We start from the raw sequence: 13,774 nt of genomic DNA, 5'->3' as shown, positions 1-13,774 counted from the left end.
AGTTGCTTAGTGGTTTCCGAGGTTAGGAACGGTCGTATCTTGGAGATGTTGCGGAGGTGAAGTCTACAAGATTTGGACAGTGATTGGATTTGGGGCTGAAAGGACAGATGAGAGTCTAGGATTACACCTAGTACCCTGCCATGAGGGGAGGGACTGATGGTTGTATTATTGGTCTTGATGGAGAAGTCAGGGGAGGGGGCACGGGCTGGAGGAAATACTAAGAGCTCAGTTTTGGAAAGATTGAGTTTGAGGAAGTGGAGTGACATCCATGCTGATATGTCACTTAGTAGGTTAGTAATGCGAGAGGAGACTGAAGGGGTGAGGCGAGGAGTAGAAAGATAGATTTGTGTGTCATCAGTATAGAGATGGTACTTAAAGCCGTGGGAGTTTATCAAGTGACCAAGGGAGGAGGTGTAGATGGAGAAGAGAAGGTGTCCAAGGACAGAACCTTGAGGGACCCCTACAAAAGAGGGAGTGGAGAGGAGGAGCCAGAGTTATAGGTAACGCTGAAGGAGTGCTGCGATAGGTAGGAGGAAAACCAGACGAGAGCAGACTCTCGCAGGCCAAGAGAGTGGAGTTTTTTGAGGAGGAGGCGGCATTCATGTAATGTAATGTAATGGGCGTTCATTCCTCTAACCACCGAGTGTAATAGCACATTCCTCCCACTGAACACCAGTAAAGGAGCCCTTCTCTCATTCAGCACTAATGTGATGTGGCTACTGTACCATGTGCTGTAGATAGAATACATTTTAGCAGGAATTTCCTGAGATGTGAAAATGATTTCAAGGGTACTTCCACTGTAAAAAGGTTGGGTACGTCTGCACGCATAAACACAGTCTGAGAATCAATTTTGTCATATTCTGTAAATGTAGTAACCTCAGACTGTAACTGTTGTTATTTTAAAATAATAAGTCAGCAGAGAACCCACATGGAAGAAAAATATATTTGAAATTCATTTTAAAAATATTCTTCCCAAATATATTGAAATATATTTGAAATGCTTCAATTTGGGCAATATTCAATATATTTCAATAAAAAAACAAAAAAAATATATACTGCATGTTTAAATGCATTTTTTATTACAAAATATATGAAAAATATTTTTAAAAATACATTTCAAATATACTGTATGTCTTTAAAAATACAAATCTACATTTTTGGAATGTATTTACAAATATATGTTAAAATTACTTTTTTATGTGTTAAAATAAATCTGAAGAATATATTTGAAAAATATATATTTTAAATATGTTTTTGTGGAAAATATTCTTCAGATTATTTTTAACATATAAAGTCATTTAACATTCCAAAAATGTAGATTTGTCTTTTTAAAGACAAATCTACATGTATTTTTAAAAATATTTTTCATATATTTTGTAATAAAAACGCATTTCAACATGCAGTGTGTGGGTATGTATGTAATATATATATTGAATATGGCCAAATTTGTAGCATTTCAATAGGCTTCATGTACACGGGACACTTCTGAACGATGGAAAATGACTGCTGGAAAATGTAGGTTAAAAAATATAAAGATAGATGCAATCAGTGAGCGCTTCAAAACAATAGCAGCTATAGCACGAAAGGCAACCAAAAAATAAACCTCATAAATATATGTATAAGAAGTGCAGCGCTGCACTTCTTATACATATATTTAGTAGCTTAAAAAATGTCTGTTTAGCCGCGTTTGCATAGTGCCTTTATTAGCGTTTGCGTTTAAAAGCATTTTTTGAAAGATAACCTCAGGAGACCTTCCAAAATGCCCAGAATGCACTGAAAAACATTGAAAAAGTAACTATTTCAGACATATTGAGAAGAATAGAGAGAGCAGAAGCAGAGCGAGCAGTATTTGTGGAGATTAGCTGTCTTTTTTGTGGGGTTTTTTTTGTGTGGTGTTTGGATGTGTTCCAGCTCATTTCTGTGCAGCAGTGTCTAAATTATTTTCTTTCATGCGAAAACCTCAAAGTATGGTGTACCAGGTCCCTTTGAGTACCGGGAAAAAGCTTTACATGCATTTTTCATGATGGAAAAAGGCTCTGGACATCATCTGGAAATGGAAGAGTTAAAAAATAATTTCAAACTGAAACGCTTATAAATGCATTTAGCCGCATTTACAAGTGTTTGGCGTTTGAAACGCCAGTAAAATCTACTGCTGAACGCATGTTTTCTGCGATCAAAAAAACGACTCTAAACCCAACTGCCTGTAAACGACTGTAGCCTCCCTGGCGGTATTCCCGAGTGTAGCTCGGGGTAAAGTTTCAGTACCACAAGCGGTAACCCCGAGCTACACTCGGGAATACTTTGCAGCGCTGCTCCGGGATCTGTTCTTCTCTTACGTTGTCCTGCGCTCCCGCGATGTCCCCCCTGCATTGTCCCCGGCAATGTCTTTCGGCGGATGCTGGCATCTGTCTTCTGGGTTCCGTCCCCTGCGACGTTGGGACGTACGGGGGACGGAACGGCGGGAAATTTGAAAATGACAAAAAGTGACATTCACTAAAATCACATAGTATTACATTACTGTATCAAAGCATTTCACATACATTTTGTCCCTAATGCTTTGTCCTGTGCACTGCCTACATTTTTACTGTTCTTTCTGTCTGGAAACTGAGAAACGTCCATGGTGTCCAAAAAGTGTCCCTTTAGGTCAAAATCCGTTTTAGACCAGCTAGAGAACAGCGATGGTAAATTAGAACCACTTGCAGAATTGAGTGATAATGATTCGTGGGGAAATTCATCATCAGACACTGAAAACGATTTTGTGACTTTGCTCAGTGATGTGCGAACTTGGCGCTATATTTAAAATTTCAGTGTTTTTGGTTTGATTATATTATTGAATTAAATTTATTTTTATTATATTATTTTTTATGATTAGTATTATATGTATGATTTTGTGTTTCAAATTTTAACATACCCGGGATGTTTACTAGACTGTTGTTCGGACAGATTTCAGTGAGTTATTCCTAAACATTACAGGCTTACAATAAAAAAAATACATATTTCCATGCAAAAAATGTACTGCTTTGAGCACAGAAATATGGACATAATCAGACCGATAGGGAGGTTAAACGATGATGTGTTCATGGACACATAGGAAAACATTAGGGAGAGTTCAGGGGCTGCTAAAAAAAAAAACGCTGAACAGCTCCTGAACGTTGGGTTAGGAGCTGCAGTGTACATGAGCCCTTAGATGTGACACCCGTGCTCAGGAGTACAAATCCCAACCAGACATGATACTGGATACTGTGCATTGTCTCATAATTACCATAAAGAGGACTGTATTGTGTCAAATATACAGTCAGGTCCATAAATATTGGGACATTGACACAATTCTAACATTTTTGGCTCTATACACCACCACAATGGATTTGAAATGAAACAAACAAGATGTGCTTTTACTGCAGACTGTCAGCTTTAATTTGAGGGTATTTACATCCAAATCAGGTGAATGGTGTAGGAATTACAACAGTTTGCATATGTGCCTCCCACTTGTTAAGGGACCAAAAGTAATGGGACAATTGGCTTCTCAGCTGTTCCATGGCCAGGTGTGTGTTATTCCCTCATTATCCCAATTACAATGAGCAGATAAAAGGTCCAGAGTTCATTTCAAGTGTGCTATTTGCATTTGGAATCTGTTGCTGTCAACTCTCAAGATGAGATCCAAAGAGCTGTCACTATCAGTGAAGCAAGCCATCATTAGGCTGAAAAAACAAAACAAACCCATCACAGAGATAGCAAAAACATTAGGCGTGGCCAAAACAACTGTTTGGAACATTCTTAAAAAGAAGGAAGGCACCGGTGAGCTCAGCAACACCAAAAGACCCGGAAGACCACAGAAAACAACTGTGGTGGATGACTGAAGAATTCTTTCCCTGGTGAAGAAAACACCCTTCACAACAGTTGGCCAGATCAAGAACACTCTCCAGGAGGTAGGTGTATGTGTGTCAAAGTCAACAATCAAGAGAAGACTTCACCAGAGTGAATACAGAGGGTTCACCACAAGATGTAAACCATTGGTGAGCCTCAAAAACAGGAAGGTCAGATTAGAGTTTGCCAAGCGACATCTAAAAAAGCCTTCACAGTTCTGGAACAACATCCTATGGACAGATAAGACCAAGATCAACTTGTACCAGAGTGATGGGAAGAGAAGAGTATGGAGAAGGAAAGGAACTGCTCATGATCCTAAGCATACCACCTCATCAGTGAAGCATGGTAGTGGTAGTGTCATGGCGTGGGCATGTATGGCTGCCAATGACAAAAGCAGCAGGATGAATTCTGAAGTGTTTCGGGCAATATTATCTGCTCATATTCAGCCAAATGCTTCAGAACTCATTGGACGCCGCTTAACAGGGCAGATGGACAATGACCCAAAGCATACTGCAAAAGCAACCAAAGAGTTTTTTAAGGGAAAGAAGTGGAATGTTATGCAATGGCCAAGTCAATCACCTGACCTGAATCCGATTGAACATGCATTTCACTTGCTGAAGACAAAACTTAAGGGAAAATGCCCCAAGAACAAGCAGGAACTGAAGACAGTTGCAGTAGAGGCCTGGCAGAGCATCACCAGGGATGAAACCCAGCGTCTGGTGATGTCTATGCATTCCAGACTTCAGGCTGTAATTGACTGCATAGGATTTGCAACCAAGTATTAAAAAGTGAAAGTTTGATTTATAATTCTTATTCTGTCCCATTACTTTTGGTCCCTTAACAAGTGGGAGGCACATATGCAAACTGTTGTAATTCCTACACCGTTCACCTGATTTGGATGTAAACACCCTCAAATTAAAGCTGACAGTCTGCAGTTAAAGCACATCTTGTTCCTTTCATTTCAAATCCATTGTGGTGGTATATAGAGCCAAAAATGTTAGAATTGTGTCAATGTCCCAATATTTATGGACCTGACTGTATACATTACCAGAAAAGCACTTAGCAAGGAAAATAGTATGCAGACGTTTGATGCTCATTGCCATGTAATTTGAATTATGATTAAAATCAATGCCATGCTTTCCCAGCCTGCCAACCCTTTAAGTTTAGTACTTTGATAATGGTGCATAATGAGATATTATATCAGATGTATGCACACAACAGCCTGTAATGTTTGATGCCTCTAGCTCCGGAGAGCAGAGATTGGAGATTAAAGGCAAATAGTAAATTGTTTAATTTGAGCGTGATGAATATCATTTATTGTGCTGGGTTTTGTTAATACTATCTGCATACTATTCCGTTTTCACTACTCAAAGGATCGAATCATTGCTAGAGGTAAATCGGTAAAGTAGGTTGTTCTGTTAACAAAAACGAAAAAAAAACAAAAAACAAAAACAGTGAAAAATGTATCATGTAAAATGCCAGACTTTTAGGAAACCTGTAAGAAAGCTATTATCACTGTTTTCTACTTTTTTTAGTTTATTGGCTTTCAAAGACTTTGGTACTTTCTGAGTCAGTGACCTAATACAGGAAGAACAGGAGGTCAGACTTCACTTTCTGCATGCTTGTTATGAGATAACATTTTGTGGATAGAGGCAGCCATATTCAGAAGAATGTCAGCAATGGCGGCCTTCGCATTTCGCTCATTGTACACTCAACGGCCACTTTATTAGGTACAGCTTTCTAGTACCGGTTTGGACCCCTCTTTGCCTTCAGAACTGCTTTAATTCTTCGTGGCAGAGATTCTACAAGGTGTTGGAGACATTCTCCAGAGATTTTGGTCCATATTGACATGAGTTACTATTGCCTTTCTATCATCTCGAATTAGTCTGCCCATTCTCCTCTGACATTAACAAAGCATTTTTGTCCACACAACTGCCCCTGGATATTTTCTATTTTTTCAGACCATTCTCTGTAAACCATAGAGATGGTTGTGCATGAAAATCCCAGGAGATCAGCAGTTTTTCAAATACTCAGACCAGCCCGTCTGGCACTAACAACCATGCCACGTTCAAAGCCGCTTAAATCCCCTTTCTTCCCCATTCTGATGCTCGGTTTGAACATGCACTCTCTACTCTCATCCTGAGGTAAGTTGAAGCTGCTCTTTTGCAGCTGCCGCTCTCTCTTGTACTTTCAAGGAGGAAGATTTTGGGGTAGGGGGAGCTTTGTACTGGAGAAGCGGGTGACTTTGGGGGGTCAATTTTGGTTGTAAAATGGCTTGTGAGATGAGCAGTCCTGAGTTCTGCACTCTGTACGTAGAGCACTCCTGAATTCTGCACTCTGTACGTAGAGCACTCCTGAATTCTGTACTCTGTACGTAGAGCATTCCTGAATTCTGTACTCTGTACGTAGAGCACTCCTGAATTCTGTACGTAGAGCACTCCTGAATTCTGTACTCTGTACGTAGAGCACTCCTGAATTCTGTACGTAGAGCACTCCTGAATTCTGTACTCTGCACGTAGAGCACTCCTGAATTCTGTACTCTGTACGTAGAGCACTCCTGAATTCTGTACTCTGCACGTAGAGCACTCCTGAATTCTGTACGTAGAGCACTCCTGAATTCTGTACTCTGCACGTAGAGCACTCCTGAATTCTGTACGTAGAGCACTCCTGAATTCTGTACTCTGCACGTAGAGCACTCCTGAATTCTGTACTCTGCACGTAGAGCACTCCTGAATTCTGTACTCTGCACGTAGAGCACTCCTGAATTCTGTACTCTGTACGTAGAGCACTCCTGAATTCTGTACTCTGCATGTAGAGCACTTCTAAATTCTGTACTCTGTACGTAGAGCACTCCTGAATTCTGTACTCTGCACGTAGAGCACTCCTGAATTCTGTACTCTGCACGTAGAGCACTCCTGAATTCTGTACTCTGTACGTAGAGCACTCCTGAATTCTGTACTCTGCATGTAGAGCACTTCTAAATTCTGTACTCTGTACGTAGAGCACTCCTGAATTCTGTACTCTGTACATAGAGCACTCCTGAATTCTGTACTTTGTACGTAGAGCACTCCTGAATTCTGTACGTAGAGCACACCTGAATTCTGTACTTGGTACGTAGAGCACTCCTGAACTCTGCACTCTTTGTACGTAGAGCACTCCTGAACTCTGCACTCTGTACGTAGCGCACTCTTGAACTCGGTACGTAGAGCACTCCTGAACTCTGCACTCTGTACATAGAGCACTCCTGAACTCTGCACTCTGTAGGTAGAGCACTCCTGAACTCTGCACTCTGTAGTTAGAGCACTCTTGAACTCTGCACTCTGTAGGTAGTGCACTCCTGAACTCTGTACGTAGCGCACTCTTGAACTCTGTACATAGAGCACTCCTGAACTCTGCACTCTGTAGGTAGAGCACTCCTGAACTCTGTACGTAGCGCACTCTTGAACTCTGCACTGTGTATGTAGAGCACTCCTGTACTCTTCTCTCTGTACGTAGAGCACTCCTGAACTCTGCACTCTGTATGTAGAGCACTCCTGAACTCTGCACTCTGTACGTAGAGCACTCCTAAACTCTGCACTCTGTACATAGAGCACTCCTGAACTCTGCACTCTGTACGTAGAGCACTCATGAACTCTGCACTCTGTGGGTAGAGCATTCCTAAACTCTGCACTCTGTACGTAGAGCACTCCTGAACTCTGCACTCTGTACGTAGAGCACTCCTGAACTCTGCACTGTGTATGTAGAGCACTCCTGAACTCTGCATTCTGTACGTAGAGCACTCCTGAACTCTGAACTCTGTACGTAGAGCACTCCTGAACTCTGCACTCTGTACGTAGAGCACTCCTGAACTCTGCACTCTGTACGTAGAGCACTTCTGAACTCTGCACTCTGTTCGCAGAGCACTCCTGAACTCTGGACTCTGTACGTAGAGCACTCCTGAACTCTGCACTCTGTACGTAGAGCACTCCTGAACTTTGCACTCTATGTAGAGCACTCCTGGACTCTGCACTCTGTAGGTAGAGCACTCCTGAACTCTGCACTCTGTTCGCAGAGCACTCCTGAACTCTGGACTGTGTACGTAGAGCACTCCTGAACTCTGGACTCTGTACGTAGAGCACTCCTGAACTCTGCACTCTGTACGCAGAACACTCCTGAACTCTGCACTCTGTACGTGGAGCACTCCTGAACTCTGCAGGAGTTGGACCATTGCCTGATTACGTTTGTTTTTTGTGCCCATGCAGTGGGGCTGTACCAGCAATGCACGGGTTAAAAACTTGTTTTGTTCTAGGGGAGAGAACACCAAAGCTATACTCACCTGACCCCCTGACCCACCGATCCTCCCCACACAAGACCGAACCTTTCAGCTCCTATACACAACCCACCCCCGCAGTCCAGCGGTCATGTAAATGGAGTGTCCTTCACGCCATCATGCTCAATGCACACTCCACAGACAGGAGCAGTCCACCGCTGGACCTTGGGGGTACGCAGTTTTCCATAGGATCAGCGGGTCAAGTGAGTATGATTTTAGTCTTCACCCCTACAAAAAACAAGCAGCTGATCCATGCACATCCCCACTGTATGGTAAAAAAAAAATGTAACTGGAGTTCTGCTTTAACAAAACGCTCAATAAAAGCACAGTTGACGAAAAAAAGAAACCTGTTCTGTGAGAAATACAGATGCTGGCCAATGCTAACATCCCCCTGAAAATGCTAGATGCCTGGCAGTCTTTGGCTTTAAAGGATAACTTTACTTTCGTAAAAGTTATATCTTTATTTAGTCCCTGCAGCACCCCCAGGAGTACTAGACTTAGCTGTTCATGTTCTTGCCAGATCCATGCTGATCTGCCGATGGGGAGGCCACGCGGCTGCTGCTGCAAACTTCCCCAGCTGTCCTGTAGTGATTTTTGCATGTGAAAAAATATTAATTCTTAGAAAGTGTTTATCATGCAATCCAATCACAGACCACCTTTCCATAGAATTAAACAGGATTTGTCTGTTAAAGCACAGAAGAAAAGTGCTGGCCTGGAGAGTTTACAGCTGCTGCTATGTGGCACCCTGTGGGCACTACAGTATGGATTTGGAATGAGCCTAGACAGGTGAGTATAATGTCTCATACACATGAGAATATCGGCTGAATGGTCATCAAATTTTTTTGCATGCTAGTCTCATATCGAAAATGAAAAGTTTGCTAAAGTTTCGAAAATTCTCGTATGACAGAATACAATTTTGTAAGTGATGTAATGTATTCTTCTGTTTCCGAGCATGCGTGGTCTTGGTCTCTCAATTTTTTCAGACGAATACTGTTCTGATTTAACAACAATCATTCACTCTGTTATTGTATGAGAACAATTTCCATGCTTGTTCCCTTGGATATTGTTGTATGAACTGTCGTGATCGGCTGTCAAAAGCTGAGTACTAACGTTCGGATTATTGGAAGATCCCTCCAAAAGCGACTTTTGTCATCCGATGGCATAGGACTTGGGGGGTTGCTCTGGAGGAGGAAAATAAATTAGAGTATAACTGTTTAAATCAGGGATAGGCAACCTTAAATAGGTGGAGATTTACCTGAGCAACATGGGAGAAGTCAAAGATCACCGGGCACAGTGTCACCTCCTCACACCTGATTAAAACCTCTAATTGCTGTTCAACCTTGTCACAATCGCACGCATTGCATGGTTTAAATGAGGTGGCGAGGAGGCAATATAATGCATTCTCACCACCTGTCAAACACAATTGGATCACTTTGCAGAGGAACAAGAGCTCTTGTTGCATCCTGCACCCTTAGGGCTGGTTCACATGAAAAGTTTGAGGGTGGTAAAATCCAGCACTTAAGTCCCTACCCCTTTTAGCTGCTGAGGCAGCAGTCAAAGGTGTACACATGCCACAGCAAGAATCACAACCCCTGTTGCTTTTGGTGGGTGCAACTGCCTGTCAGTTGAGACCTATTCAAATAAATAGGGCCACTCTGCAAGTGCCCCGCAACTGCATGCCTCTGCGGGGTCCAAGGGGTTAAAGTAGGTGGTGAGAAAGCAACACAATGCTGCTGTTTAACCCCTTGTTTTCTGTACTGCACAAGGTTTCAGGGCATTTGCAGAGTGGCCTCATTCACTTGAATGGGTCATGATTGGCAGGTGCTACACCCACCAAACATGGCAGGACGTAGGAGCCAGCACTGCAGAGGAAGCATCAACTTATGCGACTCTTGCTCCCTACTACAGCTCCAACTTTACAAGTAGTCCCTCTGCATTGCACTTGATGCTATGGGATGGCGGGTCAGCATGATCTACCAGTCACCTGGCTGAGATCTACTGGTTGCTGACCCCTGGTATAAATGTACAGTGATTCTTTAACCTCTTGCAGACCTTGTAAGGCTTCATGTACACATGAACTCCCCTAGATGCTTAGCTCTCCTGGCAGCAGAAAAATGCTAAACGCGTGTAAACGCAATGCCGCGTTAAGCGCTTAGTTGTTCATTAAATTGATTGGCCACAATATTGACATTAATAAATGCCCAGGCGCTGAAAGCGGCTAGTGTTTAGACGTATTTACATTAATAAATGCCCAGGCGCTGAAAGCGGCTAGTGTTTAGACGTATTTACACGTGTCTTTGCCACGTTTACAATTTTTTTTGCCAAAACTTTCCTCTTCTGGATGCAAGAATTGCGATCAGGAGGGGAATATTTAACTGCCCCTAAACTGTGCTGTTCCTAAACTCAGGTAAAAGCCTATGTATACATGGACACAGACTTTTATTGAGTTGAGTTCAGGAGCTTTGGCAAAAAAAACCTGCCAAAATGCTCCTAAACTCATGTTTAGGAGCAGCAGTGTACATAAGGTCTTATACCACACACATATATCCATGGAGGCCAAGGTTACTGTGCTGAAATCGACCTTCATACTCCTTCCCAGCACAGTAACAGACAGCTCACGGTCTCTGTTTATGATTGGGAGCCGGCTAGCTGGGCTCCAGATCATGTGGACGCTGTGAAAGCCAATCATAGTTATGACGTAATCAGGAAGTCCATATTGGCATGAATACCCAATCAAAGGGCCTCTGGTGGGGTCAGGAAGGGGTAATTAATTTCTGTGAAAGTAAAACAGAAAAATCCAAATTCATGACCTGCATACTTCCTCTGAGCAACTCAAAACCTATTGAAGTCAATGAATCCGCTAGAGAATTAGCATGTTCAGAAGACAAGATCAGCAGTAGTAGGCTATGTACTTTCATAGCAGAGGTTTCTTTAAAAAAGGAAGCCAGCAGCCATATATTAAACGGATTGACAGTATACTGCCATGCAGAGTTAAAATAACCTCCTTAGGAGATAGAAGAGAGGGCATGAGACATCTTCTTGAAATGAGCCCAGGAGCTGTCATTTCCACAGGGACTAATGACCTTGTAAGAGGAGACACTTGTGAAGGAACTATTGTCATGTGGCTGTATGGACAGTGTAGAGAGAGAGGATGTGACATTGTGTACAGGAACTTTACAGCTGCTTAACAATGTCTGCACCTGATTATAATTTGGATTTTAGGATTAGATTAGGATGAAACTGAAGCATCTTCTACTACGCATGACTTTGTCCATGAAGGTTGTCCTTGTCTTCACTGTCCTACTGATGCCTTCCACTATAATTTCATGGTGCTTAGATCTAGAAAATGTTTCCATGGCTGCCTTGTATGTTTGGTATCCTGTTTTATTGCCTATTAGGCTGATCTATGTAAAGCAACTCTGTCAGGTTCTAAAAAAGTACAGCCAGAAATTCCCTGCAAGAGAAGAGGTAGTATCCTTATCTCTCTGGTGCCCCATGTCTCCTACTTCACCTTCAACAATGGTGGAAGAGGTTCATATATTACTTCTTGCAGGTAACTTTTGCCTGTTTTCTTTTCAAACCTGACAGGGTTGGTTCAAAGTTTTACCTGTACCAGCAATAACAATAGAAAATTGAACAAAACATGAGTAGTAAGTATTTTTGTGCTTCATCAGATATTAGTTTCCTGACTGTCAGACCTGCAGCACAGAGCCGAGGAGGAGTTTTGAGATACTTCCCTCAGATCTCTGATGCAGGCCCAACAGGTGGTGAGCTGACCAACAGGCAGGGACAGAAGATGGAAGCTGCAAATTAAAGGAAAAAAATAACATGTGGTCATGGCACCAGGACCCAGGGCACTTATCAATATACACAAGGTAATTTGAGTACATTCTGGAGAGGGAAGGGGGATTTGTGCTGGGGGTAGATTTGTCCTGCGCAGCATTGTATTGGAAGGTAGGTGGAATTTGATTTGGGGAAGGAGTTTGTCTGACTCTCGTGCTTTGTGCATTGTTTATTTTTGACCCCTGTGCTTTGTGTGTTATTTACTCTTGATTCCTGCACTTTTTGTATTACTCCTTCTCTTTGTTCCTTGCATACTCTTTTATTTTTATTTTTTTTTGTGTGTGTGTTTTACTTACTATTGACCACTAGTCTCTGTGCATTACTTACACCTGACCCCTTCTCTGTGGGGTTTATTTAATAAAGATGGTTCACTCAGAATCTCGTGCACCTGTGCATGGTTTCCAAAAATGCAGCAGCTCAAAAAAGCATTGATGTGAAAATGTCCCATAGGAACCCATGTTAAATGGACTGTAGTGCGCTGGTCTGAACCAGGCCTACGTCAAACCATGCACGTTACAGTTCAAAATGGCATGTTTTGTTATTCAGATTCTTACATTGGTCACATATTCTTGTATATTACTTATTCAATATTACCTGATTATTATAGAGCTAATATTGATTTATATATTGATCCTGATATATGGATTGATCAAATATTTGATTTTAACTATGATCCCCGAGGGGAGAACACTATATTGATAAGGAGATGTCCTTATGTTTTTTCAAGCCCTGATGAAGGGGCGGTTTTGGACCAGTTGGAATCTGTTTTGATTGTCCCCCTTGCCTTTATTGAAATAGTCATCTCTGGACCTTTTAGCAGTGGTGTGGCACTTCAGCTAACATTTTTGTTGCATTACACTACAAGCCAAGCAGACCATAGAGATCTCCTGGGGTGTAGAAGCTGCTTTTGTTATTCCGATTCTTACATTGGTCACATGTTCTTGTATATTACTTATTCAATATTACCTAATTTGTATAGAGCGAATATTGATTTATATATTGATCCTGATATATGGATTGATCAAATATTTGATTTTAACTATGATCCCCGAGGGGAGAACACTATATTGATAAGGAGATGTCCTTATGTTTTTTCAAGCCCTGATGAAGGGGCAGTTTTGGACCAGTTGGAATCTGTTTCGATTGTCCCCCTTGCCTTTATTGAAATAGTCATCTCTGGACCTTTTGGCAGTGGTGTAGCACTTCAGCTAATATTTTTGTTGCATTACACTACAAGCCAAGCAGACCATAGAGATCTCCTGGTGTTTAGAAGCTGCTTGCTTTGGGCTGGAGAAGAAATTTAGATCTAACTAGCAAGGAAAACTAACTTTTTACCGTCATGTTGTGGTTCTTGCATAATCGGCATTCTGGTGTGTTAAATTATGGACATCAAAAGAAAAATGCATGATCTAGGCAGCTTTGATTTGGGTGCTTAAATCATGTAGTCTAATGGCTGCAATTACACTCAAACCCACAACTTGATCACTTGACTTTTCTGCCATCCTGCCACCCATGTGAATGAGTCCTAAGTAAATGAACCCCACTGAAATGCAATACCAAGCTATCCAATATTTGATCTCAACATCTGTTCAGAGAGAGACAGTTATACTGAGCCGTAACGCTCCCTCTACTGGCTATTTTACAGTCTCTATATTTAATAAAAAGACCGTATTATGTATGGAGCATGTCTGTAAAATGCGAAAGACACATAAATTACTGTAAGGTAAACACTGCAATAACTTATTAAACTGTGCACTC

At 41.8% G+C, this 13,774-nt stretch overlaps 1 protein-coding gene across 3 annotated transcripts in view; it reads left to right on the top strand.

The window, feature by feature from the left end:
- Positions 1 to 13,774, top strand: part of CPNE2 (copine 2) — a 263,539-nt gene that overhangs the window by 91,635 nt on the left and 158,130 nt on the right. The window lies entirely within an intron of this gene.

The sequence above is a fragment of the Staurois parvus genome, unplaced genomic scaffold, assembly GCF_062004578.1.
Source record: "Staurois parvus isolate SC_StPar_1 unplaced genomic scaffold, SC_StPar_1.0 ptg000498l, whole genome shotgun sequence".
NCBI lineage: Eukaryota > Metazoa > Chordata > Amphibia > Anura > Ranidae > Staurois > Staurois parvus.
This window is presented reverse-complemented; position numbering and strand designations above follow the sequence as displayed.